At 46.7% G+C, this 26,088-nt stretch overlaps 2 long non-coding RNA genes across 16 annotated transcripts in view; both read right to left on the bottom strand.

Annotated features, from left to right (window-relative positions):
* The window catches only part of LOC140621664 (uncharacterized), a 66,087-nt gene extending 64,508 nt beyond the window's left edge, over nucleotides 1-1,579 (bottom strand). For 3 of the 13 annotated variants that reach the window (XR_012021424.1, XR_012021427.1, XR_012021435.1), the window contains exon 1: nucleotides 570-1,574. This is a non-coding gene — a long non-coding RNA (uncharacterized lncRNA). Of the gene's footprint in view, nucleotides 1-235 lie in introns of all 13 variants that reach the window. The other 10 variants (XR_012021429.1, XR_012021431.1, XR_012021425.1 and 7 more) reach the window with 8 other exon arrangements.
* Nucleotides 1,580-2,583: 1,004 nt separating this feature from the next.
* LOC140621661 (uncharacterized) lies at nucleotides 2,584-26,088 on the bottom strand. Of its 3 annotated transcripts, none has more exons than XR_012021420.1 (4): nucleotides 15,045-26,088; nucleotides 13,728-13,908; nucleotides 5,324-5,465; nucleotides 2,584-4,074 (listed from the first exon to the last, which is right to left on the bottom strand). It is a non-coding gene; the product is annotated as an uncharacterized lncRNA (long non-coding RNA). The 3 variants fall into 3 exon arrangements; XR_012021421.1 differs by having other exon boundaries at nucleotides 2,584-5,465; nucleotides 15,045-15,231; nucleotides 22,309-25,124; XR_012021419.1 differs by having other exon boundaries at nucleotides 2,584-5,465.

Genomic DNA, 26,088 nt, shown 5'->3' with positions numbered 1-26,088 from the left:
ACAACAAAATCCAGATACTCAACAATGTAATCTTCACAGTCACAAATCAGCAAATTGAAACCGCAATGAGGTCCCGCCACATACCCATTAGAACAGCAAAAGTCAAAAACCTGACAATACCAGGTGTTGATGACATTGTCAGAAACTGTAACTCCTATCCTGCTGGCAAGAGTGTAAAAGGGTACAACCGCTTTGAAAAGTTTGACAGTTTCTTGTGGCGTTGTATTTAACTTACTGTATGACCCAGACATGCCGCTTCTAGGAATATGCAAACAAAATGAAAATTCTGAGCTCCAAGTGCCTGCAGGACAACCAGATGATGCCAAGCAGTGGCTGGGAATGCAAAACACAGGAAGGACAACACAGGAAGGGTTTCACAATCCACCGGAATAAGCTTTGTTCTTTTATACTGTCTGCCCTTGCTGTTCCCTCTGCATGAGACACTCTTCCTCTCCTCCACATCTATCAAGTCTACTTTGCCTAAAAGACCAGTTCAAATGGAACCATAAAAGTGGCCCCAGACTCCTTGTAGGCAACATCAATAGCTTGGGGCCCCCCTCCCATCTTACTGTGCTAAGTGGGGGTGACTGGAAAGGCCGGACAGAGAAGGGCCTCAACTCTGGGGTCCGAGTGATCTGGATTTGAGTCCTAACAGCCAATCCCACCAGCTTGCGTGTTCCTGGATAAGTCACATCGTCTTGAGTGTCGGGGTCCTCCTGGGTGAAATGGAGAGAACATGGAACTCATAAGCTCATTGCATTTGACAAACGCCTAACGGCGGCCGCTTGGCGGTGGAAACAAGCGACACATTCCCTGTGATTGTCAAAGGACCTGTTCTCTCTCGCCTCCCGGACTGTGAGCCCCACTGAGCGTGGGCCCCTGTCTTCCTCCGGGTCCCCGCGAGCCGCCGTTCATTCATTCACATCGTGCCCGGCGCTGCAAAGAGCTGGAGGAAGATGCGGGCGAGGGATCCCCGCGAGCCATTCAGGCCGGGCTCCTGGGAATCCGGAGCCGGTTCCGCCGTGAATTCGCTCAGCAGGCACATCTGGGATGCGGCAGGCGCAGGCACGAGGCCAGCAGCCCGCCACCTTCCGCCAGAAAGGAAGAGTGGGAACATCTGCAACTGTGAGTCACTGCAGCGGTTTCGGTGCACACGCACCTCGGGGGAACCCGGAGGCGGAGCCGGGAGCGGGGAGGGGTCCGGAGGGCCGATCGGTGCTCCCCAGGGCGGAACTTGGGATCCTGCGGGGAGGAGGAGACGGCCTCGGCTGCGGCTGGGAGGACCTGCCTCACGCAACACCAGCGGGGACAGCGAGGATGGGAGCCCGCGTGGCAGGCTGGCTTCCCAGAGCCTTTCTCTGGAAGGCTCCCCTCGGAGAGCTGCTCTGCGGAACAGGATCCCGCAGGCCCCGGGGCTCGACACAAAGCGTCCGGCGGCCCGACACCCGGCAACTCCGAGGCCCACCGGGACCCGGGCGGCGACGCGCCAGGGGACCCCACCCCAGGGCGCGCGAGGACACCTCTCCGCCTGCAGGGGCACTGCCTCCGGGGAGCGAAGGCCCGCCCTCGGGGCGGGGCCCGGGAGCTGCCGACCAATCCACGCCGCGAGGCTCGGTCACGTGGCCATCGGCCGGCCGGGGTTTTCCGCCTTCCGCCCTGCGGCTCCGCCCAACGCCCGGGAAAGGCCGCTGGCACCGCGCCCGCGAGAGTCTTCTCGCGAGAGCAGCCGCGACAGCCTGTCCTCTCGTCGGTCCGACGCCGCCTGGCGCAGCGCTCCGGAGCGGGGGAGCTGCGAGGCGCGGTGGCTGCGGTGCGGAGAGCGGGAGGCGCCCGGCGGGACAGGGCAGGGGCGGCGGCGGCCCTGGGGACCCCGAGGTCCTGGAGGCTGACAGGCGTCAGTGGGGCCCTCGGGCCCGGTGATTTCCCGGCTTCTCAGAATCTTTGACGCCCCTCCCGCCCCCGCCACTCCACCCACTGAAAATCTGAGGCGCGGGAGAACATTCCAGCAGGAAATCCGGGGTCGACCTCGCCTGGGAAGACGCGGTATGAGCGCCGCTCGTGCTTGCGCGTTGCACGAGCGCTCACGCCTCTCAGGAGGGCTCGCCTGTGCTCCAGCCACGCTGCAGGGCGCGCTTCGTCCCCCCCCCCCCCCGTTTCGGAGCTGAGGAAACAGGCTCTGACAGGCTTGAGGAACTTGCCCAGGGCTGCACCGAGCCCGGCTTTGCAGCTCAGGATCTCCAACCGGAGCAGCCACCACTGCTCAATGACCAGCCTCGGGCCCCCGAGGTCTGCGGGAAACGGCTTGGCTACGTGCTCTTGTGCGCGGGTCGGGGAATGGGCTGCACGGTTGATCCCTTTTCCCGTAGGTGCCAGCTGCAGAGCCTACCCTCTGGTGTCCCGCAGAAGACTCCTGTCACCAGGACCCACCAGAGCCCCTTGCGTGTTTCTGGCCTTGGTGCTGCCCCTGGTCCCAGCCTTCAGGCCCCCAGTGCTTTGCTCCGTGTGGACCTGGAGGAAGGAGGAGGCAGACGGTGGACCTTAGCTGTAATGGCAGTGCCCTGGCTGTGAAAGGGCCACTTTTTTTTTTTTTTTAAGATTTTATTTATTTATTCATGAGACACAGGCAGAGGGAGAAGCAGACTCCATGCAGGGAGCCCGACGTGGGACTCGGTCCCGGGTCCCCAGGATCACGCCCTGGGCTGAAGGCAGGCGCTAAACCGCTGAGCCTCCCCGGCTGCCCCAAAAGGGCCACTTCTTAATCACGAGGCTGCCAGGAGAGGGGAAAAGAAAAAAAAAAAAGTCTTCCTCAGATACACTTCTCTGGGAGCACCTCCTGAGGAGATACTAAAATTGTCCCAATATGTATTCATTCATGCCAAGTGAACATTTGTCTCGGGCCCAACATGATCATGGAGCCAAACCTACTTCAACCACTTACAGGTGAGTCAGAGGCCGCCACCGCCATTTAAAACGTTCCCTGGAAAGGCCTGAAACGCTACCATTAGCAATTTTGTAAGATTAAGAATTATCCCCTCTCGATTCATTAGCAGATGAAATGTATTAAACCGCTGAATTTCTGATAGGAGAGAGGAAAATTAAAGCACTTGGTTCCTCGGGAGATGGAGGAGAGGATAAAAGCAAGAGGGAAAGGGCTCCCCTCCCAGGAGGCACTCTGGTTAGAGAAGCTAAGAGGGATCTGTCTACTTACTGCAGGTCCCTCAGGCTGTTGTAAGATGTGCTGTGTTCCACTCACTTGATACTCCCCAAGCCTTAGAAGGGTGCTCCTTCTGTCCTCTGTGGGGTTCTGAGGCCAGACGAACCTACTGAATGCTCACAGCCACCTGAGGCCACGTTCTGGGGATATGAATCCCAGCACTCTGTGCTAGCCACACTTCCCTCTGAACAGCAGAAATGGGAAACGTTTCTGTTTCCCATTCCGGGAAGCAAAGCAAAGCCATGTTTTCAGAAAACAATGAGAAAGAGCCATTAAGTCAAAGGAAAAAGGAAAACAAGCCAATAAATCAAGTGTGTATGGCACTACAGAAGAGATTAAGAACCCCCAAGGCGACATAAGCATGAAACATTATTATTAATGTGGGTAAACTTGATTCTAGTCAATATTCTTTCCCCTCCCAAGCAGTATACACCACTACATGAATTAGGAAAAGGTGCCCCTTCCCCAAGGTATGTTATTGCTCTCTGCCAGAAAAAACCTGGGATGACCTTAATGAGAAGGATATTCCTGAAGTTGCTCAGTGCATGACACCACTGTACATGGCGGCCTGGACTGCAAAGCACACTTGGATATTCTTCGTGGCAGAGGGTCACACAGGCCACAGAGCAGGCTGAGGCTTCCCAAGCACCAAATACAGTTTACTTTGTGATCAGGCGCTGAGATAAAAGTCAGTGAGGTCTCACAGATGTCTGAGCAGCTCCAATATCTGTAGGGCTCAGAGACCCACGGCTTCCTTTGGTGACCTCAGGGGCACTCACAACACATAATCACACCGGGGCCGTGCACCCAGGCTTGTATGCAGCCACTGCTTGCCATCACGGGACACAATATTATAGGTACTGTGAAAAGACATAATCTATTAGGTTTCCTTTTTGTCTAAATAATCTGAGGCTCTTTTTTTTTTTTTTTAAGGAATTTTATTTATTTATTCATGACAGAAAGACAGAGACAGGCAGTTGGAGAAGCGAGCTCCCTGCGGGGAACCTGATGCAAAACTCCATCCCAGGACCCCAGGATCACACCCTGAGCCAAAGGCAGAAGCTCAACCACTGAGCCACCCAGGTGCCCCTAATCTGAGGCTCTTATTTGATGTTGACTTGGGTCAACTGGTCCAAATGCTATAATATACTATATTAGTACAATATAATTGTATAATATAGTACAATACAATGTACTATAATTATGTTGTGTAGAAATTCTCTGTTTTCAAAGGAATACTTTTTGAAACAGGAACAAGCCAATGGGGGGTGATGGGGAGTAGTTACGGTTTTGTATGGCTCTTGACCCGTCATCAGCCTTCTCATGAAACAAAACTCTGTCGACAGTGCTTTATATTTTCTCAGATGACTAGAACCAATTACGAAAGGAATTTCAGGAAGTGCATTTCTAGATGCATCCTTTGAAGGGAAAGATTACGTTCAAAGCAATTTTTCTAACAGTAAGCAAAGAAAAAAGATAAGGTCATATAAAAAGATAACGGGAGGGGGCCTGACATGGGAGACGAGGTCTCCTAAAAGCTCATGACAGCGTTGTCCGTGTACAGCAGAGCATTTGCTGTACTTGGGTATACAGTGAAAAGCAAGTGCGGCGGAGTAAAATACAATTTTTTATTCAGCTAACAGTAGTCTATCAGAGAAAAGATTCCTTGTTTGAGAAAATAACTGCGTTATGCTCTACAGTAGATTAATATTTTCCAAAATTGACCACTGTGTTCTTCTTGGATGTTCTTCCCGGATGTTGCCACACTCCCTTAAGGGGATGGTGTCTCTTTCTGCCTCCCCTTGGAACTCCAAGGGCCTTTGTGAATAGACTTTGATGACTAGAAAGCAGCAGAAGCAACGTTGCCAACTCCCAAGGGCAGGCCACAAAGGTGGTGGGGGCTTCAGTATGTCCTCAGGGTGGTTCTGCAGTTTGTGGTCTTGCCATGACCTCCTCCACACACCTCTGTGCCCTCCCCTCCCTGTCCTACCTCTCTCCTCGCCACATCCCCCACACACACATCTCTCCTTCTCTCTCTCTCTCTCTCTCCATATCTCTCCTTTCCCCCTCTCTGTCTCTGTCTCTCCTTCTCCCTTGAAACCCAATCACCTTGCTGTGAGGTGCCCAGAGGACAGCCTGGCCCCATGGGAGCTGGGGTCCGAGGGCTCTCGGAGGGAAGGCTCCAGGAGAAGCATGGGAGTAAATTGCAGGACAGAGATAAAGGCAACCAGAAGTCCAAGGGGAAAATGTCCTATAAGAAAGAGAATAAAACCTCAGTATATGAGTTAGCTCTGCAGGAAACAATTATTGTCTTAATAACATACTGAGAGTACATGCGGAGGAGGCGGGGTAAATAGAAATTCTATTCTCATGACAGAAAATCAGCAGAGGATGTGAAAAAGAGGTGTCTCAGGAAATAACAGTATAAGCTCATGTGGAAGTGTGGTTGGCAGAGTCATGGTCTCCAAAGATGTCTGCGTCCTGATCCTTGGAACCTGTGAATATGTTGTTTGTTTTTTAAGATTTTTATTTTATTTCTTGAGAAACACAGAGAGAGAGGCAGAGACACAGGCAGAGGGAGAAGCAGGCTCCATGCAGGGAGCCCAATGTGGGACTCAATCCCAGGACCCTGGGATCACACCCTGAGCTGAAGGCAGACGCTCAACCACTGAGCCACCCAGGCACCCAGAACCTGTGACTATGTTACCTTACAGAAGGGACTTTGTAGATGTGACAAAGTCAATAACCTTGAGCTGGGGAGATGATACCCCCAATTATCGCAGTGAACCCAGTGTAATCACGAGAGTCCTGGACAGACGGGAGAGTCAGAGAAGAAAAGCCATGGAAGCAGAAGTCCAAGGGGTGTGCTTGCTGCCCATGACAATGGAGGAAGGGGCCACGGGCCAAGGAATGCAGGCAGCCTCTAGAAGCTGGAAAAGGCAAGGACACAGATTCTCCCCTGGAGCCTCTGGAAGGAACCAGTCCTACCCACACCTTGACATTAGCCCAGTGACACTCATTTCAGACTTCTGACCTCCAGAACCGTAAGACAATAAATGTGTGTTGCTTTAAGCCACTAAGTTTGTGGTAATTTTAAAAGCAGCCATAAGAAACTAACACAGGAGGCAATGTCCAGAAGGAAGAGCAAGAAGGGTTGGAAGGGCGTCCTGGGAAGTGCAACCACGTGGGGGAGAGGAGTGGCAGCAGGGACAACTCCCATCTGCTACTCTTCCACTGTGCGCCTCTGTTAGTTTGGTAAAAATTGTACAAACTCGACAAGGGGTAACAGAGAGAGGAACGGGTGAGAAAACTGTAGGATGGAAACTACAGGGATGGAGCCCGAACAGCTAAACCCGCAGGGGTTCCTTCCGCATGTACCCACTGTGTGCCCCCCACATGCACAAAAGGCATTATGAGCGACTTTAAAAGATGCTCAGGGGCAGCCCTGGTGGCTCAGCGGTTTAGCGCGCTTTCAGCCCGAGGCCTGATCTGGAGTCCTGGGATCAAGTCCCACATTGGGTTCCCTGCATGGAGCCTGCTTCTCCCTCTGCCTGTGTCTCTGCCTCTCTCTCTGTGTGTGTGTCTGTCATGAATAAATAAATAAATCTTTAAAAAAAAAAAAAAAAAAAAGATGCTCAGGCCTCAGCACTCAGGCCTCCATCAATCCCACTTGCCTCCCACCTCAAAGACCCGGAACCAGGCCACACCACCCCACTGCCCTGGTGGCCCTGGGTGGCCGGGCCATGGGGTCTGGGAGTCAGCAAAGCTCCAGATGGGCTGGTCATCAGAACGAACTGCTGGACCTGACCTTGAGGAACTGGAGGACTTTTGATGAGGGAGAGGCATGAGAAGGCAAAAGCCGGGAGAAGGAAGTGAGAACCATGTGTGTTAAGGGACCCTGTGGAGACCAGTGGGAGGCTCCACGCCGAAGGGATTCGCCTTGAGGACGAGGTGTAGAAGGAGCAAACAATCCACAGCTGCAGATTTGCACACCTGTCCTGTGCAACTGGGCCTGCCAGGGACCATGACGTGGCCCAGGCTCGTTCAGAGCATTACCTTGGAGATCGCCTGCTCTGGTGCTCAGGTCCCAGCTTGGACCCACGCTCTTCCTCTGAGATACCATCTACCAAGAATTCACTCAACTAACACTTCTAGGCACAAAGATTGTCACGTTCCAGAAGGGAATTGGTGAGCACCTGCACTTACGCCCGAGGGAGCGGAGTGCTTTGAGGAGAAGGAAAGCAGGCCAGGGAAGAAGGTGTGCTGCTTCACGCGGTGGAACCAAGACATGACTGAGAAAATGACACCTGAGCCAGAGGGCATGGCAGCTAGCCACTTGGGACTTGCCTCGACTTACCTATTGTGGCACCTCGGGTAAAGCTCCACCAGAACCAAATGAATTTCCTTCACGTCTGTCAGTAGTACTAAGGACAGCCACACGGCCACCAGAAAAACCATTCCAGATGTCTGCTCCCATCTGGGAAAGTTAGATCTCAGCTGCCCAACTCCGCTTGCCACAAGCCCTTATAAGCTGTTCGCCACCCTGGGCTGGGCAAGCTGCAGAGACAGCCGCCGGCACACGGTGGCCTTCCGTACCAGGGCTCTGAGAGCATGGCACGTTCAGGGGCTCGCTGAACACGCTGTCCTCCCCCAGAGCCTCCCTGGAGGCCCCGCTCGCTATATAAGGCTGTGCAGCCACACGCTCATGTAGACATACGGTCAGCGGCGCGTATCTGTTGCTATCTTTGGAAATTGTACACGTCTTTTGAGTCTCACTGAGGGCATGTCCACCTGTGGTTATCTTCTGGCAGGGCGTCAGCCTTATAAAGGCACGCACATGCCCACGCCACTCAGCAGAAGGAATTCAGGCATGTGGCCTTGCGGCCCTGAAATGATCCTCCCCATTTTAGGGACAGCCGAGGGAAGACTGGGTTGAGACTTCAGCTCGACTTTCTGAGTATTAGCAGCAGTGGCCATTAAGTTCCATTGTACTTAGAAATCAATTAGGTGTGTATTGAAAATGCAGATCCCCAACCCCCAAGACCCAGGGGTTCAGATTCAGATAGTCAGTCTGAAGAGGAAGCTGGAATTCTGCAACTTACAGGCTCCCGGGGGGTTCGGAGTCCTGTGGTCCACAAAGCTTGGAGAATCTGTTTTACCATCGAAACCTAGTGTTGGAGGCAAGTTTTTTGAGATGCCACCTCTAGGGCTACACACAGCTGTAAACACGGAACAGCTTCCTATTAAAACCCAAGCACAGGATGCCTGGGTGGCTGAGCTGTTGAGCATCTGCCTTCGGCTCAGGGCGTGATCCTGGAGACCTGGAATCCAGTCCCACATCAGGCTCCCTGCATGGAGCCTGCCTCTCCCTCTGCCTGTGTCTCTGCCTCTGTCTCTATGTCTCTCTCATGAATAAATAAAATCTTAAAAAAGAAAAAAAAAAAACGAAGCACAACCCGTACCCCCTGCCCCCGAGTTTAAACAGAGAAGAGGTCTAGAGAGAAGCTGGCAGAGAGGGGTGTATTTTTTAAATTATGTCCAGGGTTCCCAGGCTCCTCCCTCCCAGATCTGCCTTCCCCTTGGAGTTATGTTTGTTTTCTTAACTCTGATTTCCATTATGCTCACCAAACTTCCAGTCCTAGATCAAAGTCTCTTTTCTCTTACCTCCTGAGTATAACCAAAATTAGCTGATATTTGCAAAAGAATGTTAATAAAACACTGCAGAAAACTAGGAGAATCCTTATTGAAAATGCAAATAGCAGTGAACATTCAAGTTTCCAAAAGGTAGGTTTCTGGTGCTAAAATGAGCATTCCTCCCCACCCCTGCAGTGTCCTCGCCTCCTAGCCCTCTGCTGGCCTCCATCCCTCTCCAACACAACCCAGGCAGGAAACAAAAAGATGGCTTCTTATGCACGTGCACACCTCCCCACCCATGCTGGTGACCCCAAGGGGCTCTGGTCTCTCTGGCCCCAAGCTCCGGGCTCCAGGCTCTGCAGGGATGATTTCATGCACACCCCATTCCTCGCATACCTGTCACTGCGTGGGTGAGCACGACATGCCTGCCACAGTAATCCACACACAGAGCAGCTACATGTGTGTTTCCTGCAGACTCACTCTGGTATTCCATGGGGCGCTGCGTCCGTGGAATACAGCAAAAACTTGAGAACTGGCCCCTTGGATTCACATCCAGTAAAAAATGCCAAGGTCTCCAGCCAAGAAGTTTAAGTCTGCTCTCTCCTTCACCCCCTCTCAGGGATCCCCACTTCCATCACACACCTGCCTAAATTCTTATCCTCAGAACCAGCTCTTAACCTGGAGCAAGAGACCAGGGCTGCTGCAATGACTATGTTTGCATAAGAGAAAAAGAAAGAAAATGAGTGTTGACATAATAAAATGTTTATTTGGATTACCGAATTAATTCATGTGTAACGTCACATAATTCCCTAACATTAAATTGCACTTAGATGCTTAACAGATCACCTTTACTGAAAAGAAGCAGATTCCATGGAATGGAGGCTGTCCTGGAAAATCTGGGATGTGTGGTTGCCGTAGTAATTGATGCCTTCTAGAACAAATCCATGCTTGGCTAATTACAGCCTTCTATTTTTAAACTCATCTACATTCTTGTCCCCCACCCCAACATTTCTCACACTACTTCAGCAATAAAATACTATTACTGTTATCTGTACAGCCTGTGCTGATCTCAAAATAACTTGTTTCCAGTCGGCCCCTGCGTGAGCCAGAGGGGCTCTTTCGGCAGGCGCGTGGAAGGCCAATGAGGCACCTTTGAATGACCTCTGAACGCTTCACGCTATCGGGATTAAGCGGCTGCACAGATCCAGGGCCACAGCCTCCCTGTGAGCACCCAGGGCCTGGGGTTCGGGGTGAGGCCGGCTCGGTGGTCGGCCCACTGAGCCAGGCCCAGGGTCCCACCACCTCACGGGAGGTTTTTTTGGTAACAAGCCCCAGGGGATGGATGGCAGAGGAGCACTGGGGCCCACCTGAAGGTCAGGCTGGGGCCTATCTGACTATGTTGGGGCACGGCGAGGCCACGTCTAAGCCCCAAGCCTACAGCCTGAGCAACTGCTTCCAGCAGCCTTCCTCTCTCTGGCTTCCGACCAGACGCCTGGCTGCCTGGGGTCCTGCTAACTCTGTCTGAAGGCCTGTCCTTTCCTCAGGCCTCTCTCCCAGCCTCTGTTGGCCTGCTGGCACTCTTTGATGTTCCATGACCCAGGCCTCCGTCTTCACGTCCACATGGTGTTCTCCCTGTGTGGGCATCTGTGTCCCATGTTCCCCTTTTATAAGGATCCCGGTCATACTGGATTCAGGGCCTACTCTACTCCAGTATGAGCTCATCTTCACTAACGACATCTGCAATGATTTCATTTCTAAATAAGGTCATATTCAGAGATACTGAGGATTAGGACTTCAACATAGGAGTGTCTGGGGGACACAGCCCATAACACTTGTTCTGGCAGAGACTCAAAAGCCAGCAAAACAGGGCGTGGGAAAGCTTTATAGGGGACAAGAGGGAAGGCTCCGCATGGGTGCTGATGGGAAGTTGTGGGCATGGGGAGGCTAGCTAGAAGCAGGACATCCTATGGGATTGCTCATGAGGGCAGATGTAGCCTTCTCATGTTGGTTGGGTTAGAAGGAGAGGCAAAATTTAGGGAAGCTGGCCACCACTGACCAAGTCCTGGCTGTTTGGGGCTGGTTGTTGTTTATATATACCGTCTCTCCACTGTCCATTTGTATGTTCATTCTCTCAGAGCAAATGCCACCTCCTGCAGGCCTCAGGGGGCTGCTGGGGCTGGTGACCTAGAAAGACCTGTAGGGAGTCTGGAGTAGGTGGTCTGCAAGGCCCAACACTCGAAAGGCTCAATGCCCCCCAAGAGCAGACCCACAACCAGGCAATCCCCCAGTGCAGAACTGCTCAGATCCTGACCCAGAGCAGAGGCCAAATGCCTAGGGGACCCTGCTGCAACCTTCTCTTTCTTGTTCCACCAGGCTGAGCACAGCTATGTAGTAGGAAAGTGTAGACACTCTGAGCCTAGAGCAGCTGTCCTCGGGGGCTTTTGGGTCTTAGCTCCCCTTTCAGGACTCCAAAGAGCTTTTGTTTATGTGAGAGATAGCTATCAATATTTACCACATTAGAACTGAGAAACTTTTAAAATATGAAACCCATTACCTGTTAATGTAAATAACTTACTTCTATGAAAGATAACTGTATTTTCCAAAAGAAAAAAATTGCAAGCATAGCACGATTTTAAATTTTTGCAAATCTCTTCCATGTCTGGCTGAATAGAAGCCAGCTGGAGTCTCACGTCTGCTTCTGCATTTAAACTGTTGTGATGTCACACATCTCATAGCCTCTGGAAAACCCCACATTACACTCATGTGAACAAAAGCTTAAAATGTGGTAGAATTATCATGAAAAATACTTTGACCCTGCAGAGCCACTGAAAGGGCATCAGGGACCCCCAGAGTCCCCAGACCCCTGCCACAGACTCAGGCTTAGGTACTGAAGCAGGGATCAAGTCCACAGCAAGCCTGCAGGGAGAAGAGAGCCAGGCCCCTGGTGATATGGGAGGAGGATATAAGCCATCCCTGCCAATCAGACTCATTCAAGTCTCACAAATTAGGATGATGCCCCAAACCTGAGCAAAGAGATTAGAGGTTTAATTTTTTTTTTAAGATTTTACTTATTTGTTCATGAAAGACACACACAGAGAGAAGCAGAGACACAGGCAGAGGGAGAAGCAGGGTCCATGCAGGGAGCCTGACGTGGGACTCAATCCCGGGACTCCAGGATGATGCCCTGGGCCGAAGGCAGGCACTCAACCCCTGAGCCACCCAGGCATCCTGAGATTAGAAGTTTTAGACCTGAGTTGAAGTCAAGGACTTTCAATATCTTAACTTCTCACTTGAAAATGCAAAGGCAAAAACAGCAGAAATGAAAACAAATAATGTTGGTTAGTTCAATTTTTCCTCCATTAGTTCCAAGATTATATGCAATTAGAAACTGATTTAACTGATGGACCCCCAGCCGCCCAGAGAACAGAGCACTGGTTAGACCCACCATGGCCCATGGAGCACAGGGCTGTGAGCAAAAGGGCAGCCACGGAATAGCCATGTGGGACTGTCTTTCTTTTCCAGTCCTCTCCTCTTGGTCCTGCCTTCTGTCTTTCTTCTCAAACTCCTCTTGGGATTTTCTTTTTCCTTTTCCCTCTGACTGTAACGTGTACCCCAAATCGTGGTTTACCTTGACATTTGAGATGCAAGAAGTAGCCAGGCACTTACTAGAGTAGATTAAAAATAGGGGCCTTCTTTAAAGTGGTTGGTTCTATATTATGTAATTTTCACTTCATTAAAAAAAATATATGAATGCAGGGTGCCTTGTGATTCAGATGGTTAAGGTTAAGCGGTTAAGCATCTGCCTTGGGCTCAGGTCATGATCCCCGATTCTTGGGATCAAGACCCGTGTTGGGCTCCCTGCTTAGCGGGAGTCTGCTTCTCCCTCTCCCTTTGCCCCACCCTGCTCGTGCTCTCTCTTCCTCTGTACCCCTCCCCATCTCTCTAATAAATAAAATATTTTAAGAAGGAAATAAAATACATGAATGCCCTTATTTTTAGCCAAGTTTACTTTTGAAATTTTTTAATCCTATGAAAAGTATTTCAGCCATTGGTTTAAATAGGGAAGACTGGAGGCACCTGGGTGGCACAGTGGGTTAAATATCTGCCTTAGGCTCAGATTATGATCCCAGGGTCCTGGGATCAAGCCCCAAGTTGGGCTCGCTGCTCCACGGAGAGTCTGCTTCTCCCTCTGCCCCTCCCCCTGCTCATATTCTCTCTTTCTCACTATCTCACTCTCAAATTAATTAAATCATAAATAAATAAATACATAAATAGGGAAGAGTGATTTGAAACTTCTGAGTCCATAAAATATGACACAGGATATATGTGTTAATTTTTAAAGAAAAGTTAGTGAGTGAATCATGTAATGTTTCCAGAGATTATCTTCCAAATTACTTAAAAGCATAAAGAACAACAAATTAAATATGGACACAACCATAGAAAACCGGATTCTCAACTCAGTTCTCAAAATGTGGGCTTGTGTCTCCAGAAGTCATCTGCTTAACCAAAAATAAATGTCCAAGCAGCACATCTATCTCTATTCCAAAAGCACAGAGACATTCATGATGAACCATTGGGGAAAGTAGATATATACAAGGATAAAATTAGAAATTGGAAGTAATGGTCACCTATTGCTACAGTAACACTGCATAACAAACAACCCCAAGACCCAGGATCCTTTCATTGAGTTTTATCATGGTGTTGCAGGCTGGTTGTGCTGTGGCTGATCCAGGCTGAAGTTTGGATTGTGGTCTCTTCCCCGTGTTCTTTGCATCATAAGTAGCAGGAGCACAAGAGGCATGAAAAATGCACACAGGCACATTTAAGACCTTTGCTTGCATCATGTTTGCTAACATTCCTTTGGCCGAAGCCAGCCTACCTGGTTGCACTCAACATCAATGGGCATGTTGTGTCCACAGTGAGAGGAAAATTATTGCTGAATGATAATCCATCAGAGCTTGGGGCAGGGAGAGCAGCCGAGATAAAATTTGTAGAACAGTATCTTCCAGAACACTTAAACAACATGTTGCTTTGATTTAAAGTCTGGTATAGAATAGACCCTGTAGGGGAACAGTTCAATAAGATTCTTTTAAAATAATAGTATCTTGAAAAATGAGATTTATTTCTAACTCTGCATTTTGGAACATGCATATTAAATTAAATCAAACAGAAAGAATGTACATTTTATAGGAAAACCTCTAAATCAAGTCATCCTGCCTAAGGACAAATAGTGAATAGTGGCCATCTTCACTTACTCATTTTTCATCCACACTTGAGTGTTATTGGGTGAAAGCCGTGTGCCAGGTGCTATGCTGGGGCTGAGGGGGATACAAGGATGAAAAAGACACCCTGCCAAAAGTACTTAGTCCAGTTGGGAGAGGGAGAAAAAAAGAAAGAAATGCTCATAAATAACCGGAACTTGAGACAGAAAATGATAAATGCCAATTTTAGACACATAGATAAAATGCTCTGGGGGTTTAGCAGAGGGAGCATTACTTCCAGATGCTGAATAATGATAATATCATGGTTGACATGATTGCAAGAAACTCACATAACTTTCAAACCAGCAGATAATCAATCAGTCCAAACTCTTTATTTTACAGAAGAGGAAACAGAGGCCCAGAGAGATGAAGTCAGTAATGTAGAGAAGGAGGATTTTCCCTCTTTCCCTTCTAGGTTCTTTGGCTGGTCTAATAATTAAACTGATACGAGGCAGGAGATATTAATAGGAGAAAATCAAATAAAGTTTAATAACATGTATACTTTCTAGTTACTTGGGAGAGACCCAGGAAAATTGAGTAACTCTCAGCAATGGCCAAAGCCATTGCCTTAAATTCTATTTTCAGCTAAAGACAAAAGATGCTGGGTGTGTGTGGGGAGTCAGTTATGGGAAGTGACCAGGATAAGCACAGTGAAGAGGGTTGGGTTGTTATGCAGATTTAAGTCCCTACCAATTCCACTGATAACAGTCTGTGGAAATTTAACCATCCCCTTCATCCTGGTACCAGAAGGGAGACACCTTACACATGATTTCCTGCATCCACACAAATGTCTCTTATAAAAGGGTAACTTCTACTTGGTTTTCAGAGCTCCTCCCAAGTCAGCTGCTTCTCAGAAACAACCAGCCAAAACAGTCCCTGTGCCAAAGAGGTACAATTTGGAGGTGGGTGCATATTCAGCCCTCCTTCAGTCCCACCTTTGAAACTTTGAAGAATTTTCACTGCCCAGAAACTGAGTTGATAGACTTCTCCGTATCTCACTGAACCAGTCACTCAGTCCTGAGAACAGGTCAGTTCAGTTAAACAGTTGTGACTCATTGCAGGAAGCTGTCATAAAGGTGAGCTCCCAAAGTTAGGAGCAATCAGGTATTTAATAAGGCATTTCTATGGAAACAGAAGAAAAACAAAGGTTAGTGATTGGAACAAATTATAAATCTGTTTCTGAACCCAGGGGTGCAGCCAGTCAAGAACATTTCCAGATGTCAGGCTGGAAGTATCTTCAGATAGAGAGGTGGTGACAATCTGACAGATCTTGCAGGAGGGTATTCAGTTTGCATGTCTCTGGTGATCCTTCTGATCTTCAAGAGGCATGACAAGTATCTAACATGATCTGTTGCATTGATTTCTCTGAAGTTTATATCACGTCATTTATACTCAGTTTGTGGGACTTCGGGCAAAAAGGCAGTTTTTGTTCTTAGTGATTCCAAGTCAAAAGGTGGGAGGAACTTGGAAATGTTAATTTGGAGATTTGTGGCCAGATATTTGAGGAAACTAGAATAATTCAGGATCCAGTCTGGTTTACAGGTAAATAACAAAACTTCAATGTCAATAGACAGAATTGGAATCTAATATCCACCAGTTGTATTAATAGTTCCTATTGAAACATAATTTTTCTCTCTAAAATCACCCCAATTCTACCAAAGATAATTACAGTAAAAATTTGTTTACAAAATTAGTCTAGTCTAAATAAACTTGACCTGATTATTTACATAAATCCAGCAAGAATAAAAATGAGCCATATAGACTCTTAATCTGCTTCCCTGGAACTTTTTATAAGGAACCTCAAATGAGACTTTTTTTTAAATATTTTTTTATTTATGATAGACATGGGGGGGGGGCAGAGACAAAGGAGGAGGGAGAAGCAGGCTCCATGCCAAGAGCCCAAGGTGGGACTTGATCCTGGGATTCCAGGATCACACCCTGGGCCAAAGGCAGGCACCAAACTGCTGAGCCACCCAGGGATCCCCTTGAATGAGACTTTTAAAAGCCTCTCAAAAATAAAAAATAAAAATAAATAAATAAATAAAAGCCTCTCAAAGCCAGAAAGCCAAACCAAGGACTTGCCAGATTCACCTACAATAACCCATAGATTTGGATGAATTCCTCTTTTCTTAAGGATCCCAAAATGTCCTGAGGTGCCTCACCTGCCAGAAAGTGACCTTCTTTAAGCACCTGGCAAAACTGCTGGGAAGTCTGTAAGCAAGGTAATAGGCTGTTTTTCCAAGGGACTTTATCGGGACTTCATAAAGTCAGCATTAGTTCCTTGAAGCTGTCTGGTCATATCTGAGTATGTACATCTCTCTCTAATATGACAGTCTAGGCAAAGCTTTTTTTTTTTTTAAGATTTTTATTTATTCATGAGAGACACACACAGAGAGAGAGGCAGCGACACAGGCAGAGGGAGAAGCAGGCTCCATGCAGGAGCCCGACGTGGGACTCAATTCCAGGTCTCCAGGATCATGCCCTGGGCTGCAGGCGGTGCTAAACCACTGCGCCACCAGGGCTGCCCTTTTTTTTTTTTTTTTTTAAGATTTTTTAGGCAAAGCTTTGGTAATATTACCAATTTCCAATTGTGTGCTGTTACAAAGAAAACAGGTTCTTAATGAACTTATGCAAATAATTCTATTACCATTAAAATAAGAATGTTCACTGAGAGTTTCTGAATTCTGGAGAGATTGGGTAGGGAGAAAAACATAAATGTTTCATCTTCACAAAGGTCTATTTTACCAAGTTGCTCTAAACTATAGGCATGATAAATCAGTGGTATGATCTTAAAGTTATCAGATACCTGCATTCAAGAGTTCTTGCCATAAGTCTCACTAAAGAAGAAGGACTTTTGCAAAAGCATCACAGTAAAACAATAACTGTAAATGGCAAAAGATTTTTAAATGGCCCTGGTTAAAGATCTGATGAGAGCTCATTATAATACAACTGACAAAGAAATTTGCTTATTCTTGTAACACACAACATTTCAAAATAATAATAGAATTACAAATGATAACATTGTACTGGAACATATCAGAATTCTAGAATTTCATAAAATTTCCAGAAAACCTATATGAATAACCTATATCCACACAAACATCACATACTATTATAAAACAATATATAATTGTCTATTTTACCAAAGTGATAATAAAAGATTTCAAAGGCAAATACAGAAGTTACGTAGCTGTGAGCAAAACTTAGCTCTTAATATTGAGAAGACCCAGTTTTCTTAAGCAATCAAAGATTGATAGTAAGGAGCATAGGAAATCATTGGTAACAAAATCTTTGCTTCTTAGGCAGATTACTTAAAAGGTAAAGAAAAATAATGTCTTATCAGGAGGAGATCAATGGTCCATGAAAAGTTTGTCCTTTTAGTAAATGAAAGAAAATCAAGTTTTAGCTTTACATAAATACATTCCTGGGACACTTGGGTGCTCAGTAGGTTAAGTGTCTGTCTTCGGCTCAGGTCATGATCCCAGCCAGGGTCCTGGGATGGAGCCCTGCTCAGTGGGGAGCCTGCTTGTCTCTCTCTCTCCTCTCTCTCTCAAATAAACAAATATTAAAAAAATACACTACTGATTTTAAAGTTTAATCTTATAACCCATATAATAAGCTCATTAATTTTAGCCAACTTGACCACAAAAGTAAAATTCTCTTTCTCTTCCCAACTTTCTATACTAGTTTTACTTTAAGACAATTTTACCTTCTTTTTCCTTAACAAAAATGCATCTTCATCTCTCATACATTTTCTTAAATCCAAAAACACATCTTACTTTCCTTGCATGCAGAGCTGCATTCCTTATTACTTCTAGTAGCTTTAACTACATATGTTAGAATTCTTAACCCTTGGGAACTTTAATTTCTAGCAAAACTAAGAAGTAAGCAGTTGTGAACAGCCTGTTACACCCACATTCTTTAGATTGGCAAATTTTTGAATACTTTTCATAATTTCTAGAAACATATGCCTTTAAAAAAATAGTACAATCTTTCAGTGTGGCACAAGACATGTTTACTAACAGACTCAAATATCTTCAGTTCTTCTGTAATAAGAACCCAAAAATAGATAAACTTATGTTCAGTAAATGATCTAGATATTCAATGAATTTCTCATCATATAATTTAATTCAGCACAACCTTAAAGTTTCAAGTTACCAAAGAGAATTGAAATTATTTTTAAGTACACATACCATAAAATATAATTATTGCTAAAAAGTTCACCTAAAAACTCATTTCCCACTTAGAACAATCTACTCATTTGCTCCCAATGATTATGCTTAGATTACTCCCAAAAACCTCACAAGATATCAGACAAAGTCAGCCATCATCCCTAGTTATTCTTCTTGCTGACAAGTTTTGTAAGTGATAACACGAATCTGATTAATCAACATAGGTAGTTGTTTATCTGCATTACAGTTAATGTCTTCACAGAAGACACAACTATTTTAATTAAACTAATAAACTTCAATTAGCTTTCATTTACCAAAGATCATCTTACATTGCATGAACTTGAAAAATGTTTGGCTTGGTTTCTATATTTCTGAGGGTTTCAGAATACCAAATCCTTAATTTATATAAGTGCTTGTTTGTTTTTAAGCCAATTAAATAGAACTCTTTAAAAATGAATTTTGGCACTACCATTCAGAGGTAGAAAAATGTCACACATCTATAACATACATATGTAGATATACATGAACATATAGACACAAATTTTATAACTTTCGCTTTAAAACTTTAACCATGAAATGGGTATAATGCAAAACTCATTTATGAAAGAGCAGTTGGATCCAAACTGTGTTTCCGGCAGATGGAATGAGTTAAGGTTACCTGTTTAGATGGCTAAAGCTTTCTCTACTAATTAATATTTCTGGAGAAGACATTTAAGATTTTTTCATTAGCCCAATTTCCAAATGCCTCCCTTTTTCTCTCTTTCTACTGGTGAGAAATGTCTCCCTAAAGTTTGCATTTCAGAGTGGCTCTTTGATCCTGGGCAAGATGAGGGTAGAAACTCTATATCACAGGGGTGCCTGGATGGGTCAGTCAACTCTTGTTAAGTGGCCAACTCTTGGTTTCAGCCCAGGTCATGATCTTGTGATCATGGGACCCAGGCCCACGTCAGGCTCCATGCTCTGCACAGAGTCTGCTTGAGATTCTCTCTCCCTCACCTTCTGCTCCTCCCTCTGCTCATGCATGTGTGTGTGCAAACACACACTCTCTCTAAAATAAATAAAATCTAAAAAATAAATAAGTAAATTGACTCTTTCAAAAAAAGGTCTACATCATAAAGTCATGAGAAAGTATCCAAATTTTCTCCAACATGGAGTTTTAGGAGCATATTTGCCAGTAATCAGAGGTCTAGGATAATTTAAAATTTTCCTTCTTTTTCTTAAGTTCGGCACAATCTGTTTCCAACGTCCCAGTGTCTATAAGGATTCTGAGATGAATAGGTGAGGTCTGGGGACTGGTAAAGATAGGTGGGATTGATTTGCTTTTAGAGCCACATTTCAGGATTTGTAGAGATTTGCAAGACAAAGCAGTTGCTTCCAATTTCTTCCAAGATGGAGTGGTAGCCTAAATGATATCAAGAGTGATATCCTCATCCAACTACATTTCTTTAATTTGTTTCTTTATGTCAGGGAGATTTCCAGATAAGATGGGAATAAAAAGTTTTTTTTAATGTTCTAGAAATTCAGGGTTTACTGCATTATGTCCTTAAAAAGCCTGTATAAAGTGTTTAACAAAGGCTTTCAGATGCTCTCCTTTCTAAGTGCATAATTCACATTAGACCAATTTATTTTAGGGGTAGAAACCTTTAATATTGTCCCTATCAAACTAGAATATATGAGCCTCCAGCAGAGCCATTTCCTGGTCATTTGTAGGAGGACCTGAGAGGTTCTGGCCAACTGTATCCTATATGGGGGGGGGGGCAGTTTCCCGAGCCCATCTGGCCTGTCCGATAACCATAGTGTAATTATAGGAGGAAAGAGCAACCCTTAGCTGCCAATCTAGGTCCCAGTGAGTAGGGTAGTGGAAACACTAATGTTTCCAACTCCTCTCTGAATTTCGTAGGATCTTCTGAAAGTGGAGGTCAAAAGGGCTTTATAATTTACAAGATCTGTTGCTGTCCAACTGACATAAAATCTTTGTGGTGGCGGTCCAGGATACACCCATCAAGAACAATGTATGAGGAGGCCTGAAGCTGGCAAAGCCTGATTAGAGAGCCCTGGAAAGTAGGAGGAATTGTAAGGGACAGCAAAGTGAGCCCTACCACCCCTCTGGAGAGCTTCTGCTAAAGTCACATCCTGGCCTTTGATATTTATGTGAGTATCTGAATACCTTGAGTGTGAAAAGCCAGCCCTGCTCTCTGTAAATCTTATGAAGAAAGGGAGATCACAACAGGCAGCTGGGTGTTTATGGAGGTTATGGAGGTTGCTGAGGTGGTGGGGCTGGATTTGAGAGGCGGTTTAGACCAAGGGCTCAGAGACTCAAAAGATCTTGTGGTAGGTCAAGGACGGGGACTGGGGATAAAGGGGGTATATAGGTGGTAGGATAAGGGGATTTACATTAGACATGGATGCTAATTTTTGTGCAAAGTATCATTTCTGCTCTTCCATCTTTTCAAGTGAGTCCCTAAGGCTAGCTGCTATACTTCTCTATGTCCACTTCTAATTTGGTCTTTCCATAGGCACCAATAAAACAATTGTTTGGATAAGAATCTCTTTAGAAATATTCAAATATAGAAGTTTGTCCAATAAAGATTCATCACCTGGCTTTTGACAAGTAGCATCATCCTTTATTATTATTATTTTTTTAAGTAGGGTCCTCTTTTCATCTGGAGAAAAACTGAAACTAATAAGCCTTTTAATCACTTAACCATGGATGCAGGAGGCAGCCCAAAGGAGAGAGCAAAAGATGCAGCCTTCCCAAGATCCAGACAGTGAGTAAGATGCCCTCATCAGCCTCAGAGACCTAAGATGTCACAGGCAGTAAGAATGGTGCAGTGCAGGGGCTCCTGGGTGGCTCAGTTGGCTGGCCGTCTGCCTGTGGCTTGTGTCATGATCTCAGGGTTCTGGGATTGAGCCCCGTGTCAGAGTTCTCTGTTCAGTGAGGAGTCTGCTTATCCCTCTCCCTCTGCCCTCCTCCCTGCTCATGCTCTCTCTGTCTCTCAAATAAATAAAATATTTTTTTAAAAAAATGATATAGCGCAAACAGTGTCTCCGGTGCCCCATGAGAATGGGAGAGGCCTCCTCCAGTCAGACCCACCAATCTGTGACACCAGATGGGCACTACTGGAGTGGGACTTTTCCTGTGCTCAGCAAAGGTTGAGACAGTGGTCCCTCATAGACAGGACCCCTTATGACAAACTCCCCTGAGAGCTGATATGGTCAGACGAAGAGACCTGGTGCCAGCCACAAGTCCAGTGGCTAAAATCAAGGGTTCCCATGCCCTCCTCTTTTCAGATCCCAGTCAAGTTGACCATCTGCCAGATGCATCCTCTGGCTGGCAGAGACCAGAGAATGTTCTCACTGGTCACATAGCCAAGCTCCCAAGACACAGAACAAGACAAAAGGGAAACCTCATCTGGCTTTTCTTACATGCACATTAACAGCATTAGCTAAGCTTTGGGTCTCTTGGAGACAAACTAAAACCTAAGAGGGATGTGCCTCTGGGTTGACGACTGTGTGGCATTTCATAGAGTACCTCTTTGCACAGGAAATATCTTGAGATTGGTGGGCGATCTAATGTCAGTCTAACCTGTTCCACGACCAACTTACCCTAACCTGAGAGTCTTAGAGTTAAGTGGTTCTAGCAGCTGACCCATGCCCACCATTTGTGTGGCTTGGCTCCTAAGATGTCCCTTAGCCACAGCCTTTACCTCCCTTGCACGTTAACCCCCAGCACAGTTTGTCTAAACAGGCACCAGTCCAATGAGGCCCATGAACCTGTCCGTCTGGGAGGCCAGCTCAAACAGCAGGCCATGGTAGGGCCTAGGCCCGCATTCTGCCCTCTGGTTTTCCTCCCTGTGACAAATGACCCAACAGACAGAGACAACAACAGTGACCCTTTGTGTAAAGAATGGGATCAATAAACAAGACTGTGTTTTAGCAGAGTTGCCAGACTCAAGGAACTAGTTGCGAAAATATTTTCTCCCGCTAATCTAAGTTTAGAAAAAGTGCTCTCACACTTCCACTGTACCTTCCAGGCAGAGGTCCCGGAGACTGACGAGGTAAGAGCCCTCCCCTTCTGCTGGCTTTTTGTTAGAGGTCCCAGGATCTCCCAGCTGCAGCAGCCCCAGAGTGAACAAGGCCCTGCCAGGGAAAATCCCATGCAGGTCACCAGAACTGTAGGGATGGAAAAAGTTTCCCTCCTTCCCTTCTAGGTTCTTTGGCTGGTCTAATAACTAGGTTGATATAAGACAGAGTAACAGGAAACAAACAAAAGTTTAATAACATGTATACCTCCTGGTTACATGGGACAGACCCAGGAAAACCAAAGTCTGGAAACTGAAAATTCCATCTTCAGCTAAAGATAAAAGATGCTGGATGGGTGGGGGGTAGTCCGTTACGGGACAGGGACATGCACAGTGCACAGGTTAGGTTGTTACACAGATTTAAGTCCCTGCCAACTCCACTGATAACAGGTTCTGGAGATTTAAAGATCCCCTTCATCCTGGTACCAGGAGGGAGAGACACCTTACATGTGGAGATTTCCCGCACCCACGCAAATGTCTCCTATAACAGGGTAACTTCTTGGTTTTCAGAGCTCCTCCCAAGTCAGCTGCTTCTCAAAAACAACCAGCCTAAAACAGTCCCTGTGCCAAAGAGACACGTTGCGGGGGGGGGGGGGGCATATTCCACTCCCCTTCAGAAACATTCCTAAAATCACACAGCCCGCAGTACTAGGGCCAGGATTCAAACTACAACTTCTACTCCCATTCTGGGACTCCTTCCATTGTGTTCTATGGCACCATTTCTATGATCCCCGAAGCTGCTTTCCTGGCAGCAGTTCAATTCCATACAATGAAAAATGACACCGCTAAAGAGGATGGCATTTATAAGGTGGGAGGAGAGGCATGAAGAGCAAGAACATGGTTAAATAAATACCAACCGTCAGAAAACAACAAAGAAAACATCAGCTGGAAATTTATGACCTGCGAGTATTTTTCCCTACTTTTTCTGCCATGTATATTCATCCAGACTCCTTGTTCATTGACCAAAACACCCAGAAACACGCCAGCCTTTTTTTGGCAAGAGGAAAGAAGATGTTTTGAATGATCCAACGTGTCTCTTGTTCTAAGAACCCTTTAAGGATGTGAGTTATGGGCCCTTTCCTCCTGCCTTGGTTCCTTTAAATTATGCTCATAGCTTGGCAAAGAACTCTTAACTGCCTGGCCCATTAATCAGGCTGAGCCATAAATTTCCTGCCTCATTGCCCTGTGGAGAATCCATCTGGAAGATGTTCACGCTGGAGTAGTTTGGGAAGCTCCCACAACATCAATGGCCTTGTCAGGTCAGCCACCCCCCCTGCACTCCAGAACGCAGGGGATGGGATGGGCGGGGCCACCGGGGACACATGCCCAGGGCCCTCAGCTGGGGCCATGTGGTCCCGACAAGCCACTCGACCACTCTGGTCTCCTCATCTGCAAAATGGGAATAATCATATTTCTGTTTCTGGATTGTTTTGAAGGTTAGTGGGATAAAGGGTATGAGCAGAAGGTGATATTAAACAGATCAGGTAATGACAATAGTATATCCAGGAACACAGCACAGGGTTCCCCCAAAGCCTCCATAGCCTTAGCTCTGGCTCTACTGGAGAAGGCCCCTCCTTCCCTGCCTTGCTCCAGGGCATTTTTGTAATTCAAAGTGCTGCCTGAGGGCACCCGGCTGGCTTAGGCGGAAGAGCACATCTCCAGGCTGTGAGTTCAAGCCCCACACTGGGCCTGGAAACTCCTTTAAAAAAAAAAAAAAAATGCTGCTTGAATGGGGAACCTCTACATCATAATGGCTGAAGAAATGGCGGGCCTGGATTTTGCTGAGGCCCAAACCAATACCGTCTCTTCCTGTCTCAGAAATGCAAAGCAGGCAGTAAATGCCGCCCAGAGGACCATGAAAATTGCAAATCCCAGCCTGAGAGGCCAGTCCTGGTTTCCTAGAGCGCCGAGCTGCAGGAGCACCACCATCCTCACAGCCAGAGGGCACTGTTTTTCCTTTTAGATCCTTTTCCTCCAGTGTCTTTGGCAACAGCCCAGAGTTTTTCCCCCAGGGGCACCTCTCAGGACAAGTCTTCAGTGGCTGAGGTATCTTTGCTGATACCAAGACTTCAACCCAGGTGGGTAGTGCCTGAGTATGAATCGAGACTAGATTTTAGCTCCGTCCACGGCATCTAACCCACAGGAGCTGCCTACTTCCAGGGAAAGCTGTCACAGCTCTCAGGACGAGCCCTTAGGGACCCTAATTGGCGTGTACTTCAACCTATAACTAGATGGGTGGGAAAGCAGGGCCATTCTGAGCACTGATCGTGTCAAGACCAGCGGGTCAGGGGTGACCAAGTACGAGATCTCTGTGCTTTCCGAGCTCCCCGACGCTTGTCCCCAGGCAGGAATGCTGCGGTCCCCTGCTGTCTCCACCTGTGTAGGCCTAGTCTTAGGCCAGAAGTTCTGGATCTCTCGCTCTCTGCAGAGTTCTCAGACAGGGTCTCCAAAGTATCCAGTCCAAGACACAGCCGCCCTGGAGAGAGAACATCCGTAACACCTATGAACCGTAAAAATAAAACTGTTAGTTATTTTACCAGCAAAAAATGGGCTTATTTGGGATTAACAGAATTGTAATCTGGGACAAGCAAGCCATGGCAAAACTATAGGCAAGTCCAATGAATAATGGGGAGAACCACTCTTTTATAGAGGAAAAAAGTTGCTATCAAAGTCCATTGGTGTAAAGTGGGAAAGCAGGTTAGCAGCTTTTCATTGGCTGGGCTGTGATTGTCTCCCATTGGCTGGGCTGTGATTGTCTCTCATTGGCTGGGCTGTGATTGTCTCCCATTGGCTGGGCTATGGCTGTCTCTCATTGGCTGGGCTATGGCTGTCTCTCATTGGCTGGGCTATGGCTGTCTCCCATTGGCTGGGCTGTGATTGTCTCTCATTGGCTGGGCTGTGATTGTCTCCCATTGGCTGGGCTGTGATTGTCTCTCATTGGCTGGGCTGTGATTGTCTCTCATTGGCTGGGCTGTGATTGTCTCTCATTGGCTGGGCTGTGGCTGTCTCTAATTGGCTGGGCTGTGGCTGTCTCTCATTGGCTGGGCTGTTGCCAGGGTGGAGAAAACCTTCCTTCTTCTCACTGGGGTGATAAAATAGCATCCCTGTGCAAGATACCTCTCTTCCTGTGGGGTCTGCAATGGATGGTAAGTGCTGGGCATAAGACACCCCCCCCCCCTCGGCCAGCCTCCTGGACTCCATTCTAATTTTCACGTAGCCAGTTAAGGGACTGTGAATTTCTAACCATTTCCTTAAGGAAAAATGTGTATAGTAAAAAAATACATATATTTAGTTTAGATAGCTTAGTTTTATATTGTTGTCTTAGATGAATCTATAATAAACCTAAATAAAGTAAAAAGACTCCTTCCACTTTATTACATGTCTGAAGTCAATAAAGCTAATGCAATACAGTTTGCTGTAGATTTCTGACTGCCTCGCGTCTTATTATGTACTCAGAGCCCTATGTTTGTTCATAAATTAATTCCTGCTTCCTCCCCTAATTATTGTATAATTCAGTGGTATCACTTTTTAAAAATCAAGTCATTAGGGACACCTGGGTGGCTCAGTTGGGTAAGTGTCTGTCTTTGGCTCTGGTCATGATCCCAGGGTCCTGGAATCAAGCCCAGCATCAGGCTCCCTGCTCAGTGGGGAGTCTGCTTCTCCCTCTGCCTCTCTCCCTGGCTTGTGTTCTTCTGTTCTCTCTCTCTCTCTCAAAAAAAAAAAAA

Source organism: Canis lupus, chromosome 30, assembly GCF_048164855.1.
Source record: "Canis lupus baileyi chromosome 30, mCanLup2.hap1, whole genome shotgun sequence".
In the NCBI taxonomy this organism is placed as follows: domain Eukaryota; kingdom Metazoa; phylum Chordata; class Mammalia; order Carnivora; family Canidae; genus Canis; species Canis lupus.
This window is presented reverse-complemented; position numbering and strand designations above follow the sequence as displayed.